Source organism: Mustela lutreola, chromosome 1 (genome assembly GCF_030435805.1).
Source record: "Mustela lutreola isolate mMusLut2 chromosome 1, mMusLut2.pri, whole genome shotgun sequence".
NCBI lineage: Eukaryota > Metazoa > Chordata > Mammalia > Carnivora > Mustelidae > Mustela > Mustela lutreola.
This window is the reverse complement of record NC_081290.1, coordinates 141,007,671-141,029,488: the sequence shown is the minus strand read 5'-3', so window position 1 is coordinate 141,029,488 and position 21,818 is coordinate 141,007,671. Positions and strand designations below refer to the sequence as shown.

The following is a 21,818-nucleotide window of genomic DNA, read 5'->3' as shown; positions in this document are numbered from 1 at the left end:
CATAAGCCCCTACTCTTGATATACTTGTATATGAATAGCTTGCCATTTAAAAAAAAACAAATCAGTAAAATCCACCTGGAAATCTTTCCTACTGTCTAAATAATAAATGGAAGCAATTTTAGATTACTTTTAAAGTAAATGCCCTATAATCTTTAAAAAAAATGAAATCTATTAATTTTCCTTTATATCTATGTTTTAAAATGAATGTTAAATGAGGTCCATGTCCGTGCCTTATCTTTATCAGTAATCAGTATCTATACAGAATCTAACGGCAAAGTGAGTATCTTATATGAAGAAAATATCCAAACAAGAAACAGAGGACTTTTTATAAAGCAGGGTTTCCCAACCTTAGCACAACTGATATTTTGGACCAAATAATCCTTTCTTGTGGGGTGCTGTGCTGTACTTGTACTGTTTATACTTGGCCTCTACCTAGCAGCTACTAGTAGCACACATACCAACCTCTCCCTAGCTACAACCATCAAAAACACCTCCAGATATTACTGCCAATGCTCCCTGGGACCATTGTTATGCACCAGGCACTGTTCTGTGCTTCCCATTTATTATCTCATTTAATCTAACAACATAGTATCCATGAGTTGGTTATCATTTTCCCCATCTTACAAATAAAGAAACTGAAGCCAACAGAATTAAACAACTTGCCAAAAGTCACATGACCAGTAAGTGTAGTAGTCTGTATTTGAACCCACATGATGGTGGCTTGAGTCCCTGCTCCTAATCACTGTTATGCCATCTCATATTAACGTCTCAGTCTTTATCACCTGATATTTGAAAAGTAATCTCTTGAATTTCATCTGGAAGTAAAAACTAAAATTATCCACACAAGTGGAAGTTAAATTAAAATACTCCCAACCTCAATTCAGAATAACTTAAATATTTTTTTTTAAACACTGACTATTTGCCAAGCATCAAGCTTAGGAACTAGAGTGGTTAAAAGAAAAAGAAACTATCATTTACTAAGGATTTAGCTCAGGACGTTTTTCGCACATTATCTCTCTAAATTTCTCACAACTTCCCTGTGAGGTAAGTAGTATCTTTTTTCAAGTGAGGCTCTTAAGGTTCAGAATAGAGAAGTGGTCCCTAACCTAAAAAGGCTTACGATCTAATTGAACAGACAAGAAAAATATTTTTTTTAAAAAGACAGAGAATAAACTCATTAAATATCTCAGTTAGCAATACACAGAGGGTAGGAAATACAAAACAGATGAAGGAAAAGTATACCGTTAGATTAGTCACAGAATATTTTTCTTTAAAAAGGTTCCTAATATCCCTTCTCCTAAGAAGTGACATGGATGAGCAAAATGTAATGAATGAGCTGGGGAGGAGCATCTCTTCTGTAAACAATGTGAAACCGAAATTTGGGGACTGAAAGGTAAGTCTGTGACAGCCAATTTAAGTACCAAGTCAAGGAAATGAAGAGTGTAAGAGTGCCTTGCAATTAAGATTAAGCCATAGCTGAAAACAATGAGAACACTTCCATGCTTTTAGGGTCCTCCTGCCACCAAACACTCTCAAGTACAGGAGGAGAAACAAACAAAACAAGATCTAATAGAGAAGACTGATTGGACTGGTTAACACTGGTTTAGATATATGAAGTCAAACACCGATTTTCATAAGATAAGTGATAGGTCATCTGTTTTGCTTTGTGTATTTTGTTTCCTCAAACAGAATATGTTTCAAGAGGGCAGCATTTTCATGTTTTGTTCACTCAGATCAATGCCTGAAACAGCAGGTATTCAGTAAATAGCTGATAGTGACCTATCCAGAAGATCACAAATATCTCTGACATTCTAAAACCCAGCAACCTCACAGAAACAGCAATAACTTAATATAATATCAATACTTATTACTGCAACAACTAACGTTACTGGGCACTAACTCTGAGCCAGACCTCATGATGCATTAATTTGCATAATCCTCTTGACAGGTACTACTCATATTCCCAGTTTTACAAGAACATACACAGACCAGATAACTTGCCCAAGTTCACAAAGTAACACCACTGGAACCTGGATCTATCATCTCCAAAGCTTGCTTCTCAACTACTATGTCACATATACAGAATTACAAGCATCCCTCTTAGGCGAAGCTAGGGAAATGTGGCCAAAGAAGGAAAAACAAAATTAAACAAAATAAAAAAGAAACCCCAGTGTAGTTGAAAACCCTTTGTCTGTCCCTTCTCCAAGCAGGTACTACAGATATTTTCCCACCCTAGGATACATTGATTATCCCAGACAGATTAAAACTTCAATAGCTTAAAGAATCCAGATGTTGAAAAGCTAGGGACTAATCTAATCAACATTTCAAAGGATGGTAGATAACATGTGGTAACACCCCACATCCACAACCCAAAGAAATAACAGGGTGTGACCTCTGACTAAGACTGACCTCAAAACTTCCGGTGCCATTCTCCCTGGTATCTGCCCTTCCCTCCCTCCTTAGCTCTCTCTCCCACCCTCTGTACATCCCAATTCTCCTACTAAATGCCTGGCCTTTAAAAATGATCTGAAGTTTTGGGGAGACAAAGCACGAGAGATTGTGAACTCAGAAAAAACTGAGGGTTTTTTTAGAGGGGGAGATGTGTGAGCCTGGTGGTGGGTATTAAGGAGGGCACATATTGCATGGAGCACTGGGTGTAGTGCATAAACACTGAATCCTGGAACACTGGAAAAACAAAATTAAATTTTTTAAAAACCTGAAGTTTCCTGTTTCCTGCCTTAAATTTCTAATCTAATAAATTAAAATTTTTATATTTCTCTAATGAAAAGAAATCTGCCTGTTATACTCAATAGAAAAAGGCTCCTCACCACTCATTACAATAGCAGTCCAAAGTTGACAGTCTCAAATTCACAGGGCTGTCAATTCAGAGACCACCAATCATGCAAAAGAAAACTGATAATCCACACATCTATTTATATAGCCTTCTGGTATTACATGCAAAATAAATGGACAGGAATAAATTAAAGTCACTAGAGAGACTATGTTCTTCTCCCATCTACCCAGTAGCCTAGTCATTATCATAAAATCCTTCTTTGAAAAATCTCTGAAACGGAAAGAAGCATAATTCCAACTGCTACCAACAAAGAACAATATTTTAAATGACTTATATTTTAAATGAGCATAGTATTATATTAACCACATAACTTACAGATTTATTAATAAGCCAATCTAACTTCCGCATTTACACCAAAATCTAAAGCAAACTTGCCTTAAAAGAAGTTACAGAAAGAGGACAAGAGACAAAATGATCATTACTAAGAAATATATCTCAATATGTTTTCTGCCTTTCGATTTTTTTCATATACTTATCTTATACAATTCTATTAAGTAAATAGACTATGAAGACATACCCAAATTTCTCTTAAAATAGAAATACTTTCCAAATATAAAAACGATCAAGAAGCATTTGGGTCTTATACTGGCCAAAAGAACACTGATTATGCCAAGCTGAAGGAAAAGTTATTTCTGAAAATTGATTTGTACTTAATAAAAACAAAGCATGAAAACAGAGTATCAAACACATATACTAATCATTTTAAGAAAGGGAGAAAACTAAAATTTAGTTAAAACTGGACCACATAAAATTCCTTTGATCAATTTGAGATGTAATGATAAAGGAATGCCTGAGTGGCTCAGTCACTAAGCATCTGCCTTTGGCTCAGGTCATGATCCCAGGTCCTGGAATAAAGTCCCGCATTGCGCTCTTTGCTCAATGGGGAGCCTGCTTCTCCACTTCCTTCTATTGCTCCCCCTGCTTGTACTCATTCTCTCTCTCTCCCTCTCTCTCTCTCTCTGACAAATAAATGAATAAAATCTTTAAAAATAAAAGAAAAGAAAAATGAAATATAATGAAACAGATAAAACTTGTTAAACTTCTTCATAATTTTTTAAAGCTTTTTGTTCCTACGCGCTGAAGAGATGGACAGTTAAGTGACTTGGTGACTGAATTACAACCTGATATTTCTAAATAAACAATTTAAACCACAGTCACTTTCAGAGATAATCAATGAATTATCCAAAAAAAGAGTCCTTTCTAAGTATTTCTGAGTTCTTTAGAGATGATTTCAAAATCTAGTATGTTTAAATTGGTCCTTCTTTCCTATAAATAATAAGCACAGCAGTCCATCATTTCTCCAGTTTTTAAGATTTTTTTAATAAAACATTAATGAATCATACACTAGTTCAGATACTTTTGAAAACACTGCAGAATTACTTCAGTATAATTTGTCAAACTCAAGAGCTGAATTTAAATGCTGGACAATATAAGGCCTGACTTTAGCCCTCTGTCTATAACATACCTTAAAAGATCTTTAAATTAATACTATCAGGAATGGGTCATATTACTTCATGTCAGCCACCCAAAAAAAGTCTGAGAAGATACAACATTCTTCCAAAAACAAACCAGCAATTTGCCTTCAGAATTCAGAAGTGGCACTAACATATATTAATGAGTTCACTCAAGATGCTGTAGGAGGAAAAAGCCAGAAAACATAGTATCTTATCCAATGGTGATCCTCTCCACTAAAAACATTTTGTACTCTATCTTTCAATATTTCCTAAACCCAAGAGCACTCATGCAGAAAGGAGCACCTAACACAATACACTAAGTAAATGTACACACAGACACACACACAGTACATGCTACCTCCTTCCAAAAACCTCATAGCTGTAAAAAAAAAAAGGGGGGGGGCAACACAGCATAGCAACAGAAACTGCACAATAATCTGATTGATCCACTTAGGTGATGGAGAAAGAGCAAAAGATACACAAGCAATAAGGTATCTTGTGTACTTCTGTTATTTTTCAACTACATGCATTGTAGAATAATGCAACATATACAGGCTCTCAGATTTTCTTGTACTAGCTAACCGCTTTACAGAAATCAACAGTTAAACTCAAAAATTTTGAAGGATTATTTCAGAGAAATTGTTACATATTAGTCATTCAAAATCCAGATCAAATACAGATGTTCCCTCAAATATTTCACAATTCTGAAGGTGGAATAGGAGGAAATTTTAAATATACTTGTGTATAGTAGTACAATTTTTAGAAAATATATATCCTACGGTTTCCAGGAAATGTCCTATACATCTAGAAAATAAGCTCTACACATACTATGAAAGGTATCATGAGAAAGTGACAATGAGGTCTAAAGAGAAGGTAACAAAAGTCTAAAAGTACATTAAGACATAAGACAGACTGGTTTTATATTTAGTGGAAAAAGTCTGCAAGTAGAAAGGTTTAACCCCCTTGGGGTACCTGGGTGGCTCAGTGGGTTAAAGCCTCTGCCTTCAGCTCAGGTCATGGTCCCAGGGTCCTGGGATCGAGCCCCACATTGGGCTCTCTGCTCAGCAGGGAACCTGCTTCCTCCTCTCTCTCTCTCTCTCTTTGCCTACCTGTGATCTCTATCTGTCAAATAAATAAATAAATAAAAATCTTAAAAAAAAAAAAATAAAGAAAGAAAGAAAGAAAGGTTTAATCCCAAAAACTCATTATTTACCCAAAACATGCTACCAAGTTGGACAAAGGCAGCTTTCAGCCAAGTTGTATGGTAAAAGAAATTTTGTTTAGCACTCTTTACTTCTTAACTCTCTTCTTCTGCAAGGGCATGCTTTCAGGAATTCAGAGCAGTTGGCCCACCTATTTCCTGATCAAAACCTGCTCTTAGAGGGGTACTTGGGTGGCTCAGTCAGTTAAGTGTCCAATTCTTGATTTCAGCTCAGGTCATGATCTCAGGGCCATGAGATGGAGCCCAGTGCTGAGCTGTGAACTCAGGAGGGAGTCTGCTCCTCACCCTCTGTCCTTTCCCCTGCATACAGGTGCATACTCTCTCCCTGTCTCTCTCAAATAAATAAATCTTCAAAGAAAAAAAAAAAATGTGCTCTTAGAAAAACATCATATAATTTATTTATCTTAGAGACAGCTGTATAAAAACCATTTCTGCGGAAAAGAAACAACTGTACAAGCTATTATCCAAAAAAAATAAGAAATAACAAGTGCTGGCAAGGACTGAAGGGAAGGGAACTCCCAGGCACTGTTAATGGGAATGTAAAATGGTACAACCAGTGTGGAAAACAGTGTGGAAGTTCCTCAAAAAATTAAAAACAGAACTATCATATGAGCCAGCAATTCCACTTACAGGTATATATCTGAAGAAAATGAAAATACTATTACATAAACATATATACCACTCCTATGTTCATCATAACATTACTTACAATATCCAAGATTTGGAAACAATCTAAATGTCCATCAACAGATGAATAAAGAAGATGTGGTATATATACACACAATGGAACATTAGCCATAAAAATGAATTAAATCTTGCCATTTGCAACACAGATGCACCTAGAGGGTATTATGCTAAGTAAAATAAGTCAGACAGAGATAGACAAATACCATATGATTTCACTTACATATGGAAACTAAAAAACAAAACAAATGAACAAACAAAACAAAACAGAAACAGACTCATAGATACAAAGAATAAACTGATGGTTGTCAGAAAGGGGGTACAGGGTAGGAGACTGAGGAGACAGATAAAATAGATGGTGATGGGAATAGGGAGATACAATCTTTAAATCACAAAATATTTAAAATGTGGGGTATAATGTACAGCACAGGAAATATACTCGATAATACGGTAACAACTTCGTACATGGTGACAAGATGTTACACTTACTATGGTGACCATTTTGTAATGTTTATAAATCTCTAATTACTATGTGGTACACCTGAAACTAATACAATATTGTATGTCAATTATTCTTCAATAAAAATATTCTTTAAAAAAGAGTTTATTATTTAAAAGCAACTTTACTTACCTGTTTGTAATGACAATTCAGCTAAGTTTTATTTAAAAAAAAAAAAAAAGGAAAAAATAATACACCACTCTTTTCCCTGACCCTCTAAAAGTGTCACTAATACAGAATATTTCTATTTGGAATATTTTCAGATATGAGATTAACACCTTGTATCTTTTAAATCACCACCTATCCTTAAGCTTAGGACAATGATAAAATTACCTGAAAAGACAAAAACTTAAAAATGTTTAGAAGAACAAGAATACTTCCCTAATTAGTAGGAAAGCAACATTATAATGACCTTCTAAAAAGTACACTAAAACTGTCAGATTATGTATAGACTTTTTTAAAGAGAAAGGAAGTACCATTACATGTGTAGAAATACTATGAAAAATAAAAACAGGTTTGAAATTAACTAAAAAGTTATCATTATTGCAAGGGTCACCTCCTCCCCTGCCATAAATAGGGGAATCACGAAATTAAAAAAAAAATTATGAAGCCAAGGTAAAAATACACCATCATTAGGTGCCTGGGTGGCTCAGTTAGTTAAGCATCTGACTTCGGCTCAGGTCACAGTCTCAGGGTCCTGGGATTGCTCCCTATTTTGGGCTCTCTACTCAGTGGGGAGTCTGCTTGTCCTGCTGCCCCCGGTCCCAGCTTGTGTGCACAAGCTCTCTCTCTCTCTCTCAAATAAATAAATAAAATCTTTAAAAAAGAAAAATACACCACCATAAAATGCAGGTATCTTTTGACATATGAAACAAATGTTTTGATATTAGCTATAATGTAAAATTGCACAGTGAATTATTCTTTCTAAACAAAACACTTAAGATAGATTCACCTAAGAAATTAAACCACACTACATTTACCATTAAGAATATGCAAGATTTTTGGATATTCTTAACAGCAAAGATTTTTTAAAGTACACACTTAAGTTACCTAGAGGATCTGTTAAGATAGAATACTTAACAAAACAAAAATTGTGCATCCAATAATTCTACACACTGAACCGACCACTGTAACAGTAACATTTTAAGTAACAGAAGTAACAAATCTTAATGTTCTTATAATTTGGCTACTATTTTCACCTGATTCAAACCAACCATAAACACTTTTAATTTTACATCTAAAGTAAATGCTTTACAATTATTTACAATTTGTTTGCAGAACCATTCAAAATTACACCCTTAAGTTTCTTCAAAGATACTTTCCAGCTATGATATGTAGCCAGACATCACTTTATGCAAATTATTTGTCTTTGAATAAAAAATGCAAATAGTTCCTACTTTTTAGCTGCTATAGACAGCACTGCCCCTTATTCCTCAAGTTCCCATAGTATTCATTACTCTGCAGGCAAAAGTATTTTGAACTACAGACTTTACACAGAATCACTTTAAGACAGCACCCAAAGAGCATATCTCAGAAAACGGAGAACATCTAAAATAGCTAGTCCAAGTTTTGTAATGCAATGAAGCTCACACTCATACTGAATGTTAGTCTACTTGGCTGCTTTCTACACTAGCGTTCCATAAACTACGTAGTTTATATATAGTCGACCCTTGAATAACAAGGGTTTGAACTGCACTTACACATGAGTTTTTTTGAATAAATACAATACAGTATTGTCAATGTATTTTCTTTTCCTTACAATTTTCTTTTTTTTTTTTAAGATTTTTATTTCTTTATTTGATAGACAGAGAGAGATCACAAGTAGGCAGGGAGGCAGGCAGAGAGACAGTGGGAAGCAGGCTCCCCGCTGAGCAGAGAGCCCAAAGGCAGGGCTCGATCCCAGGACCCTGAGATCATGACCTGAGCTGAAGGCAGAGGCTTAAACCACTGAGCCACCCAGGCGCCCCTCCTTACAATTTTCTTAATAAGATCTTTTCTCTAGCTTATTTTATTTTAAGAATGTGGTATATAAATATAAATAACCTATAAAATATATATTAGACTATGTTATCAGTAAAGCTCCCAAAGTAGGCTATCAATAGTTCAGTTTTGGATGAGTTAAAAATCATACCAATTTTCAACTATACAAGGGGTTGGTACCCCCAACCTCTCCATTGTTTGAGGGTCAACTGTACAAGGTTTTACTGGAACATAGTCACGCTCATTTGCTTACATACTGTCTATGGCTACTTTCACTCCACAAGAGCAGAACTCAATTGTTTCCCCAGACATAGTCCACAAAATCTAAAGTACTTACTAACTGGCCCTCTACAAAAAAAAATTGACCACTTTTTTACTCCTCTACCCAATGAGATATCATAGGCAACACATGACATCTCCAAGAACCCTCTCTAAAATACACGAATTGAGCTTCTGTCAGCCTAGGTGTAGGCTTTTGGGTCTTCTGATGCTAAAACACAAATGCACTCCCAAGGCCCTTCAATCATCCCGTATCAATCCTGAAGTTGCCAAGGCAAAGCACAAAAAGTTATCACACCCTCCTACCAGAGTCATACCCTTCCCACTACCTTCATTAGTAAATCATGTCAACCCTAAAAGACTGCCTTTAAGTCCGTCTAAACATGGTTTCACCTGCATAAAATATGTTGTGGAAAGAAGAGGATGGAGAAGGCACCCATATGGCATATATTCCAGTCCCATACCCTTAACCTAGAATCACCTGAGATCCATCTCCCTATCTAAACATCCCTTTCCCAGAGAGTTCTGCCATTTGAATTAAATTCTTAAGAAGGGACCAAAGAAGCTACCAGGAAGGTGGTGAACTGAATGAACTAATGAACACAAAAAGTATGGATATGTATATATTCCCTATCTTACAATCCTTAATTTTGTTAGAGTCAACACTAAAAGCAAGCCCCACTAGCTGCAGGTTTCGCCACACACACAAAAAAATCTTCCATGTCTCATGCTTCAAAGACAGCTGATTCTTCTTAAATGCCAAGTTGTTTTTTATTTGTTTTTTAATAAAAAGGTTAAAAAAAATAGCATTTTCAGCACTGCTGTGCCAACACAGGGATATCCCCTCCATTGTATGGGACACAAAGACACACATCAACTGCAACCAGGGGAAGCAGCCTTCTCTGCCAGCTATTTTTAGCCCTACTTCGTCAGATTAAAGACCAAACTTAGGATAATAATCCTGTGCAAACTTTAAAAACATGAATTTTTATGAAAACAAATCTATCCTTTTATGTATAAGTTCCTTAACAGTGAAATCCTATATATCCTTCTGACTTTAAATCAAGGGACCTATATACTCTACAAAAAGCTTGTTAGCTCCTTCAAAAATATAGATGCACATGTCCTAAGAACTGGTAGCCATGTTAAAGATTGTTCCTCCCTTTGAACTTCAAATCTTACCCACTTTTAGAACATTTTTTAGGGAGAGTCTCATTCATTTTCTGTTCTGACCGTATCATTGCTAACTTTAACAGACTCCCTTCCCTCAAAGTAAAAAGACACACTTTTCAGCTCCATTACTCTGCAAGAAACCTTAACACTGTGAAACTGACTCCTAACTCTACATTTTCAGCATATCACTCATTAGCTTAACTATTTTTCTGTCTTCAAATTGCATCAGCACCAACTTTTTACCCTAAAATTTAATGTCAAAAACAAAGTCCACTGCCCCGTTTCTGAATTATTTTAAGAAACCACTAGTACCAATCTAAACTACTGGGAGCATCTTTCTCACCCCTCCCGTTGTATAGCTCTTCGAAGGCCATGGTATGAAAATGTTGGTTCCCTAAAAAAACAAAATCCTTCTCCAGGTAAAAATGCTTCCCGACCTAGAATACAATTTCTCCTTAATCATCTAAAAGTACCTTCTCAGCAACATTGTTCTCAGTTGATTCTCTGGGCTGCACGCATGTAACTGCACAAACACAAACTGACTTCAAGCCTCCTCAACAACTTTCATCCATATCATTCATTCATCATATCATACAAGCTAACATCCCAATTACATTTGTCCCTCACACCCCCCAATTCCAAAAGTCTTAAACACTTTAGCTCCACCAGCACCTTTCTTCCCAAAAGAAACCTTATTTCCCAGATTTGGTTCAGACACTCCAATTAGTTTTGTATAGTCCAACACCAACACTTCTATAGATACATATACACTTATATATATCAGGCACCAAACACAGTAGTGTGAGAGAGTGTCATACACACAGTAATATGACATATAGTGTCTTATACACCCCTTTCCTACAATTTTGTGCAATTTATGTTTCGTTGCCTATGCCATAAGTAAAAGCATCTCAAAGGCATCTCAAATACTTTGCTGTTTCTTTGCTACCCAAAATGCAATAAAACATTACCATGCTTTTTAATCAACCTATAGTCAAAGTAATAAAAATAAGTCTTAAAGTTAGTAAGCAACTTTGATAAGAGTACAAATCTACCCTCAAATTATAGTTTGCTGGTTTGTCTTCCTTTTCTCCCTGCAAAATAGCCTATGCCAGAGTAGATTTCTCTTTCTCTCATCTTTGTAAAACATGGGATACATAACTTCCTCAAGTTCTCAAAAGAAGGGAACAGATCCAGAGACATTTGCTTTTGATTTGACATCTAACATTACACCTACTAATCAGTATTTCCATGTCATTATCCATTTAAAATAGAACTTAAGTCTCCTTACAAAAGTGTAACAAGCACAAATATATAAAGAGAAACAAAACAGCTGGAGAAGTTCCAGGAGAGGCAAAATGATCAAGGGATCAAAGTAATCATTCTAAGACTGACAGAAAGAGTCAGGGAAGACAATGGTAAAGAAGAATAATCAAAATACATAAAAACAAGGAAAGATGAACTCGAGCTTGTCATAGCATTTCTCAAAACAAAACCTCTGGATGTGTTTTGGAACTTTACAGAGACAGATTTGGGACAAATAAATGAAATGTTAAATAATTCAGGGGCTAACAAACTTGTAGAACTCACTATCTCAAAAGAGAAAAAGTACACATGAAAACACTATTGGAAAGTTTTAAATAAATTTAATTGAGATCCTGAATGGAGAAGTTAGCACAGACAACCCCAGGCTTACTAAACTCATTACCACAAAGCAGTGGCTTCAGAGGGAGTGAGCCCACACTGTTGCCTGGAGGAGCCACAATTCTCAGTACTATAGTACTGCCTATGTTCTGTTAAATAAAATTCTACCTTATGCTTAACCCTTAAGGTCTGTATAAATATATGAAATAGTAATTACTTTCTTGCACCTCAATTTGACACTGTTGAGAGGATACCTAAAATGCTTATCAAAGATTTTATAAACTTCACCTTAAAATAATGGAAAAGAAAGGAAAACTTTCATCTTTCAAAGAATTAAATATCAAAAAGTTTCTCCTCATTTGATAGTGAAGTAAAGATAACTCAAACAAACAAAGTGTCAAGTCATTCTGCCAAATAAAAAAGTGCTAGCAATTAGGACATACGCTACTTAAATTTAAAAAAAAAAATTGTATAGGGAAAAAAATGCAAAAACTTTTATAAAGTGTTTAAGGTACTAGATGCTTTTCCCCAAGTAAGTCGTGATTCAACTCAGAATCTTCTGAGTAACTGAAATCTGTTATAGCTTCCTGACACCTAGAAATTGGACCCAGGAAATGAGAAGGTAAAAAACTCCTGTACCATCTCTCAAGGAAGAACTGCAAAACCAGACAGGAATTTCAGTTTCGGGGGTTCACAGGGTAAAAGGTTCCCTCTTGAGAACCCTAATAAGAGCTGCCCCGAAACAAAAACCACAGTACTGTTTCACACCGGGTGTACCAGGAAAAGGTGTATTACAGAGATGTCCTTTGTGTGCACATATGATTTGGCTTCCTCAATTTCCTTTGCCAATTACCGGCCAGAAAGGTGCAAGTGTTCACTCTGGATAAAGACAGAGCTCCTTTAAGAGAAACCTGTAAGCTTGCATATTATCCGTACAAGGAGCTAAAATAGCATAAAACACAAGACTACCTGATACCTCTTCCTCGCTGTAAAAATAAAGATGCACCCTCTGGTCTATACACTCCCAACACTCCTGCAAAACATCAGCAAAACTCCGAGGGGACGAACCGGACAGTATCCTCCCACTTTCTACCCCCTCGATTCCCTTTCCCCGGCCACTCACACTTTAGGGAAGAGCCGTGGCGCTGAGAAAGTGGGCCGGTTCCCTTCCTCCTTCGCTCTGAGGCGGCAGCTGCGGAAGGCTCCGGCGCGTTACTGAGGAAGAAGCGGTGCTTGTGTCTCTAAGCCAGGCGGTCACCCCGGGTCTCTTCCGCGCCGCCGGAGCAAAGGAGGCGGCAGCGGCCCCGCTTACCTCCTCTTTTCCTCTTCCTGGATCTCTTCAGGCTGTGTCTTCTGCCCGCCCTGAGCCACTTCTCCCGGGACAGTCACGTCTGGAAGGCTCCAGATTTTGCTCTTACAAAGTTTTCCTCTGGGCTGAGGCTGCAGCCGGCCCCCCGGGTCCCCCCCGGCCCCGCCGCCCTCGGGGCTGGGGCGGGGGAGGGGGCTCTAAGAACTCCTCCCGGAGTCCTGCCGAGGGGCCGGGGGGCCGGCGACTGGCCAAGAGAGAAGACCCCCCCCCCCCGCGAGGGGGCTCAGGAGAGGAGGAAGGTAAGGAAAGGACGGCGGTGCCTGTCCTGCTCTCCACGCCGCCCGGGCCGCCGCTTCACATCTGGGTCCCCGCCCCCCCGGCCGGGGGGTGGTTGCTGAGCTTGGGTCCCCCGCTCATACACTCTGGGGCAAGATGCTACGGCCCCGGGCGGGTGGAAGAGGCAGCGGCGTGGTGGGGGACCCGGCCGGCTCCGCTCGGCGCCGCCCCCGCTCCCGGCTCCCGCATGTGTCGCTGCGGCTGGGACCCCCTCCCTACACGTTGGGGGTCCCTCGCCCCGCGCCCCGGGACGAGACAGAAGCTCCGGCCCTTCCTCAGCGTCTTCTCACCGCAGAGCAGCTGACTAGTCCCGGCCCGAGGTAGCCGCCTCCCTGCCCCCCAGCCGCCGGCTCCGGCTCGGGCTCCGGCTCGGGCTCCGGCGTGTACAGCCGCCGCTGCCGGCCGGGAAGGTGAGGGGGGGAGAAAAGAGGTGGCCGCGGCTCCCGCTGGTCCAGGTCAGGACGAAGGTCTCGGCGCTGGCCAGTGCACGGGGGCCGGGTCTCTCGGATGCTCCCTCGCTCTCACGCTCTCCGCTGCGGTGGCGGTAGCGCCCGGAGCTCAGCTCGCTGTCTCGCTCGCTCTGTGCGGGGCTCTCGCCTCACTCCAGAGAGGGGCGGGAGGAAAGCGGCGCAGACGGATGACGCAAGTCACCTAGCAACCGCTCCCCTCACCCCCTCCCTTTTCTATCCGCCAGGACGTTTCCTCCGCTGGCCTTTTTTTTTTTCCCCTTTCTAACCACCCCGCCCTGGGTGACTCTGGCGCGCTCTGATGACGATCAAAGGGAAGAGGAAGTCGGGGCCCCGCGAGCGGGTGGGTGCGCCTCGGGCCGCGGGACTAGCTGCCGCTGCCGCCGCCTCTACGGCCGCGTCAGAATTGAAGAGAGGAAGGGGAGGAGCCGAGTGGAGCCTAAGCTGCCGCCTGATCTTAGCCCTGACCCCACGGCGGCGGGCAGAGCTTGCTCTGTAGCGGTTTCCTTCAGGGCAGGTGGTGGCTGCTCCTTTGGGAGCATGGAGGAAGGCCCAGGCCGCGCGGCCGTCCTCGGGCGCGCACCACCTGAAGGTGAGGCATTTAGCCCCAAATGGGCCTTCGAAAACCCAGGCTGAGCGAGAACTTGCCCTACAGCCTGATCCGCTGCACCTGCTCCAGGGAGCGAGCGCCCCACCCTTCCCATGGTGTGGGGCGAGACCTAGCACCCGATAACGTGTGGTCGGGCCGAGCAAGTGTTTGACGAATGAATGAATGCCTCCCTCCGAGGCACTCGCGGAGTTCAGAGGAGTTGACGGAAGTGCAAGCGTTTTGTAAGCTATGTGGAATTGTAAAGATGAGAGTGGTAATACATCCCTTCTTCCCCCTCCCACCTCTACGATAGGAAATGGGGGTGCAGTTTGCGTACGGAGGCACAACCTGAGTGTGTAAAGTGAGGGCGAAGTGCCGAGACGAAGGAAGGGAGCCATACTCCCGGAGACTGTGGGAAGAATTTTTACTTTTTCAGGAGAAGATGTTAGTGGTGTCTCAATTTTAGAAACCATTCTGGCTTGTATGAAGCTTTGGAGAGCTGATCTTGGTTGATAGTAAGTATCCATAACCATCACCAGGAAATATTGGCCTGTGTTGCAGGTCTGACTTAAAGGCTCTTTCCTTTCTAAAATAAATATTACTATTATGCAGCCTTTCCTACAGATTTATCCTGGAAAGTAAATTAAAGTGAAAACTCATGAAGTTGAAGGTGTAGTTCTCTAGGAAAAAAAAATTTGAGATGAAAGTCTCAGAATCTGTCTTGGTAAATACTGTGAGACTGAAATGAAAGCAGCAATGATGAAAGCAAGCAGATTCCAGAGTTCTTTTGCTGGACCCTGGCACACCCTACCTGCTCTGGAAGCACCATTAATGGATATTACAAGTCTTTCCACTTAAGAGAATAAGGAGCAAGCTTTTATAGTCAGACTTTCGAAGCTCAGGGTTTCTACCAGCACCATATGCAAACAGTAGACCAAGGAAACTTCATTTTTATTAAAATGCTGCAGAAAAATTGATGGGAGTGGGAAGTGGATGTTGCAGAAGCAAGAAGAGACTCACAAAGCAGCACTTTCCCAAGTGTTCTTGATGAGAAGTTCCAAGAGCCAGGTTAACTATCCTGTTTAAGCTACTGTGGGTAGCTTAAACTGTGGGCATGATCGATGCCCTACCATGTCCTTCATGTCCTACCATGTCCTTCCAAAAATGACTCACATTGAATCTGCCCTCCAAGTCGTAGCCCCACGTGGCTACAAAATAAATCTCTACCTGGTTTTGCCCCCTCCCTAATTTCCTGGTAGAAATTGAATGAGTAAAATGCCCAGATTTAGGAGATTTTGTGAAGCTGAACACTTCAGGTTTTAAGTCCTCTGGGGTTTGGATAAAAAGAATGCAAAAATCCTGTGGTGTGGGGCAAAACTTAGCACCCAATTGTGGTCGGGCTGAGCAAATGTTTAATGAATGAATAAACTTCTGCAGCCCAGCAGAGTACACCTCCAGAAAAGTGTGTACTGTACCACATGGAGTTTTTCAGTAGCCTGATCTGTTTTGTCAGTGGCTCCACCTTAGAACCTTAGTACTGAAAGACAGAAAAGCACTCTCAGGAGATCTCTCATGCACCTACTTATGAAGTAATAGCAGCACTAAAACTGGGCAAAATCCACCCACCTCACCATCCAGTACTGGAAGAAACTGGAGGAAACAGCTGGAATTGGCATCTAGAGAAGAGGAAGTTCATACATTTCCAACTTGGTCTGTGTCTCCTTAGTTATTTTACTTATTAATCCAGAGGGGGGAAAAAACAGCTAGATTGTACAAAATTCCAACAAATCTGAAATTTCAGGTGACAGTTCTTTCTCTGCTTTATCAGTTTGTTTGTGATAAAGATCTGCATACTATGTTAAAATATAACAAAGGGATATTTGTGGAGGGTTCTTTTCTCCTGCACTTGAAAGCGTGCTCTTATGAGAAGCTATTTTATCAGTGTATTATCATCCCACATCAATGGTTTTTACTGTCAGGGATTTCATAAGCTAAATTATCTGGTAAAATTTCTAGAAATGCCATCTAAAAAGTCTTCAATTACTTTTGCATTTTTATTGTGAGATATACATTAAATGCATACAGCAGTTATTTGGTTTAATAAGTTGTTATAAAAGAAACCTGCTTGTGACCAACTGGTCAACAAATGGAACATTGCCAGCATTCTAGAAGCCCCCCTAGTGACCTTCCTGAGCACAACTCTTTCCCTCTCTTTTAGAGGTAGCCATTATTCTAACTTTTGTGATAATCATTTCCTCGCTTTTCTCTATTGTTTTTTTTTTCATAAGCATGCACCCCTAAACAATATGTTGTTTCGTTTTGCCCTTTCTGTTGAACTTTATTAAATGGAACAACATAATGTGTGATCTGTTTGCTTGCTGCTTTTGCACAACGTCAAAATCCATATTTTGTTCAGGTCGTTCATATAGTCGTAATCTGTTCATTTTTAATTGCAGTATTCCATTATAGCAGTATGCTATAATTTATTTTGCCATTTTATTGTTGATGGACATCTGGATTGCTTCCAGTTTGGGACTGTTAAAAGTGCTTCTGTGAATATTCTTCATATGTGTATTCCTTCACATTTATATCAGTTTCTGTATGTTATATACCCGAGAGCTGTTTCTAGAGTGTTATACTCACGCCAGCCATGTATGTGAGTCCCATTACCCCGCCCCCACCCTCAATCCCACTCAGTATTGTCAATCCTTTTGCCAGTCTGGTGGATGTATAGTTAGTTGTACGTCATTATGGTTTTAACTTGTTATCTCTGATTGCTGATGTTATTGAGTCCTTTCCACATATCAACTAGCCATTGAATTCCCTCTTGTGAAGTGACTACTACCTTTTTCATGCCCAGTATCTGAGATGCCAGATTTCCCAAGATGATTTTATAGTCCACATTTGAACAATTTATTTCAGGTAAGGTAATGCTACCAAATGAGTTATATTTGGGACAAGTTCTTTCCAAAATATAGCTTACTTAATTATCTTCTATGAATTGGCTTATATAAACTTCTTAAAAATAGACTCAGGGCACCTGGTTGGCTCAGTTGGTTAAGCATCTGCCTTCAGCTCAGGCAGGTCATGATCCCAGAGTCCTGGGGCTGAGTCTCCTTTACCCTCTGCCATGCCACCTGCTTGTGCTCTCTCCCTCTTTCTCTCTCAAATAAATAAATAAAATCATAAAAAAATATATGTGTGACAAGACTATTTTTTATTTTACTTTTTGCCTTCCAAAATAATCCCATGCTTTCAACTTTCATTGCTGGAATTTCTCATGGTTGTTTTGGGTTTTGTTGTGATTTAGTCAAGTATGTAAAAGAGATTTTTATTCTCTTGAATCTATGTAACTGATTCCTGTTCTTTGTCACTTTGTATGTTATAGGCAACTATGTAACAAATTATTTCCCTAGCACAGATTTCTTTTTCATTTTCCAGTTCCATTCATTTTATAAAAGTCACAGTGACTTTTTCTTTATTTACGAAGTCCCTGCTAAAATAAGGGTTTTTGGGGGGTTGTTTTTTAATTTCACTCAATAATATCAAATACCATTCATGTCTCTACCTGGCAATTTCCCCAAAGTATTCTCTTTGGTTCTTTGTCATTTTCATATCTTCCAGTTCTTTGTGTAGAATCAGTGATGTTTTCTGATTTGTCATCTTAAGATGAAACCCAGAGAAATTATTTTACATAGGATCAAAAAAGCAAGTAAATAGGATGCCTAGACTCCACCCCAAGTCTTCCAATAGTATGCCTGCCATTATATCACACTGACTCAGTCTTCTGGAGTAGTAAATAAGTTCATTCCAGTGATCTATAGAATATTGTTCACTTCCACATGGCAAACCTCTTCTATCATTGAATAAGATTGTTTCACTAAATAAGATTGTTTCATTTTTAAACCTGACAGCTTTAGGATCAGATTAAGGGTGATATAAATAAAAATAAATACAATTTTTTAAGATTATTAGAAATAATTTCTAAAAAGGAATTATACAGATACTTGTTTTAGTATCTTTTTTAAGATTTTCTTTATTTGAAAGACAACAAACAGTGGGAAGGGGAGAGAGAGAGAGAGAGAAGGAAGTAGATGCCCTGCTGAGCAGGAAGCCAGATGCCGGCAGGGCTCCATGCTCCACCCTAGGACCCAGAGATCCCGACCTGAGCCGAAAGCAAATGCTTAATCGACTGAACTATCCAGGGGCCCCTGGATATGTGGTTTAAAAAATAAGGTTTTTCCACTTTTTCCTTCACTAAACCCGCATCACCTCTCCAGAGAACCACTGTGCTTCCTTAATATCTGGGGGAATCATTACACAAAGGAAAGCAATGGTTAATAGTGTCAAATAATTAAGGAAACACCCTTGGATTTGGTGATCGGCTCCCTAATAATTTCACAATGCTGTTAAAAATGTTGAATGTCAGAACATAATGACATTTGTATATCCAAGAACAAATCAACCTAGAAAACCTACCAGCTGCTTGATGAGATCATCTCTGTGTTTGCCTTTACCATAAACTGGACTTGCAAAAAGATTGACTGTAAAAATGAATTACAGTGACCACTAGTTTTAATGGAAAATAAATAAAATAAATCACTTATAATCTTTCTTAGTTTAACCTGAGTTTCAGAAAAACCCTTCCTTTGGTTTTGTCATTAATAATCACAAAGTATTTTACCTAATAAAATCCTACCAAGGTAGGATTGGTTGTAACTTAATCCTGGAGAGTAAAGGCTTTTAAATGTTCTGGCTTGAAATTCAAGGTTGAGTTACTAAATTAACAGTAGAGAGTTGCCAAAGGTACCAGACAATTTCCAAAATGCAGTGATACATAGAAAGTGTGAATGTGTTAGAATATCTATCATAAGCATAGACTTTTCACATTTACTTCACAATTCAGGGAACAAAAATGTAATTATCACCTACTATTTCCTAGCACTTAACGAAGTGCCGAACATATAATGGTGAAACAGATCTAGCTTCACAGAGCTTACAGTCTACTCCTTAGAATGAGCTGGGTTTGAAACTTGACTCCAGTCACTCCATCTAAAACTATTTGTTCTATATTACCATCTGATAATCTCTAAGTAAATGGGTGACTGCTTTTATTCTCTTCGTAAGCAAATAATCAGTCTTATCAGAATTTCACAGAAACACTGAAAAGTAATATAATGCGTGTTTATTTACCTAGATTTGGTCATTGTTAACATTTTGCTACATTTGCTTTAAGCACTTTTTCCTGAACCATTCGAAACTAAGTTGCAGGCATAATGTGACTTAGAGTACTCAGCAGAAATCAACCTCAATCTTTAACCTAAGAAAAGTAACAAAAATCTGTATCTAAATATATAATTCATATATATATATATTTTTTAAAGATTTTATTTATTTATTTGACCGACAGAGATCATTAAGTTGGCAGAGGCAGGCAGAGAGGAGGATGCAGGCTCCCCACTGAGCAGAGAGCCTGATGCGGGGCTTGATCCCAGGACCCTGAGATCATGACCTGAGCTGAAGTCAGAGGCTTAACCTACTGAGCCACCCAGGTGTCCTATAATTCATATTTAGATTTCTCTAATTGTCCCAAATAGTTTTTCCAACACTATTTAAGGTGAAGGTGTACAAATGTGATGATTTGAAGGACATCCTTATAGTGCAAGGATTACCCAAATAAGGCTAGTTAACACAGCCATCACCTCACATAGTTATCATTGTGTGACAACATTTAAATATTTCAGATCTCTCTTAGCAAATTTCAAGTATATTTTTCATAGATTGTGCCCTCCCGCAACCTGGAGCCAATCAAGTTTCACACATTGCATTCTACAGTCATATTTAAATGTAAATATGTTTAGAGAAACTAAAAACTGGACTCTCCAATAATATTTGGAAATAATTGTTTTTACATTATGTCATTTCTTTCTATAACAATGTTATATTTTAAGTCTAAGAGCATTGTGTATTTTTAGTGGAGGATGGTTTCCCTTCATTTCCCCTATTTTCTGAAAATAACCTATACATTTTCTTTTATATTACTTCCTTCCACCTTTGCCCCACCATGCTTTTCCTGGAAAGCTCTGATTTTTCTCCTGCCCAAAATCCTTATTACCACTTTTCCGTCTCCTTGAATTTGTCTTAACTTTCTAGAAACCCTTTCCAGAGCATCTAACTGCACAGTTCTATCTTCTCTTATTCTCCACCCGCCTTTCAGGCTACCATAACTTTTTAGCTCTCCCAGAAACTGCACATGATTTCCTTTACCAAACCCTTTCACTAGGAATCCTTTACATCAGAACCTAGCTGATTCTAAAGAAGGGGCATAATATTTGTCATGAACTTAGAAATGTGGTTATTCAATCTTCACAAAACTCTGCAAAATAGGTGTGAGATGCCCACATTCCTTATTCCTCTCCCTGACCACATAGGAAGACTGTCTCCCAGCTCCCCTTGCTATTAGGCTAGGACCATGTGATTGGTCTGGCCAGGAGATGTGGGCAAAAGTAAAGTGGGCCATTTCCAGGCCTGATTCTAAAGTCTCCTGAGAGACAATCGGCTCATGACTTCTCCCTTGTCTACAATGCTTAAAAGCAAAGGATGTTAAGATACTGGATTACATGTATCACAGGACTTTGGATTCTTTAGCTGCTGAGTAGACGAGTTCTAGCTCAATCAGACAGTGAACTGAGCAGAATGTAAAGTTGTATTAAGTTTCTGAGTTTAATACCAAGTTAGCATTTAGAAACTTAAAGAATAGCAAGTCCTTGTGTTAATATTCTAGTCTAATGAGGTTGGGTTATATAAGCTTTTACAACTTAAGAATGCAACCTCCCGGGTGCCTGGGTGGCTCAGCAGGTTAAGCCTCTGCCTTCTGCTCAGGTCATGATCTCAGGGTCCTGGGATGGAGCCCCGTCCCGCATCAGGCTCTCTGCTCAGCGGGGAGCCTGCTTCCCCCTCTCTCTCTCTGCCTGCTTCTCTGCCTACTTGTGATCTCTGTCTGTCAAATAAATAAATAAAATCTTTTAAAAAAAAAAAAAAAAGAATGCAACCTCCCTTTGTTAAACTGTTTACAGAAACCTGAGTTCTGAGTTCCAATCCCAACTATAAGAGAACTTTCAGAGAAAAAAAAAAAAAAAAAAAACAGAAACTCTAGGGATTGTTGCTTCTGTGAAAGAAGTACCACACATTAGAACACCAGTACCCTTCAGGTATTTGTTTAACCCTGCCTTTTCAACAAATGGGCTGCCATTCAAAGATGAAGAAATCCTCAGGTTCTCCAGCCTTTTATTCCAGGGTTGACATTTCTTTTAATAACCAAATAAAAT

General features: G+C 39.2%; 1 protein-coding gene and 1 pseudogene across 3 annotated transcripts in view; one reads left to right on the top strand and one right to left on the bottom strand.

Moving 5' to 3' along the window:
• FBXW7 (F-box and WD repeat domain containing 7) overlaps nucleotides 1-13,239 on the bottom strand; it is a 230,778-nt gene extending 217,539 nt beyond the window's left edge. For 2 of the 3 annotated variants that reach the window (XM_059175436.1, XM_059175432.1), the window contains exons 1-2: nucleotides 13,102-13,234; nucleotides 12,913-13,004 (exon numbers count right to left, since the gene is read on the bottom strand). The gene's annotated coding sequence lies outside the window, so the exon portion shown is untranslated. Of the gene's footprint in view, nucleotides 1-12,912; nucleotides 13,005-13,101 lie in introns of all 3 variants that reach the window. The other variant, XM_059175447.1, reaches the window with a different exon arrangement.
• Nucleotides 13,240-13,530: 291 nt separating this feature from the next.
• On the top strand, nucleotides 13,531-17,703 carry LOC131825942 (uncharacterized; annotated as a pseudogene).
• Nucleotides 17,704-21,818: the final 4,115 nt, after the last annotated feature.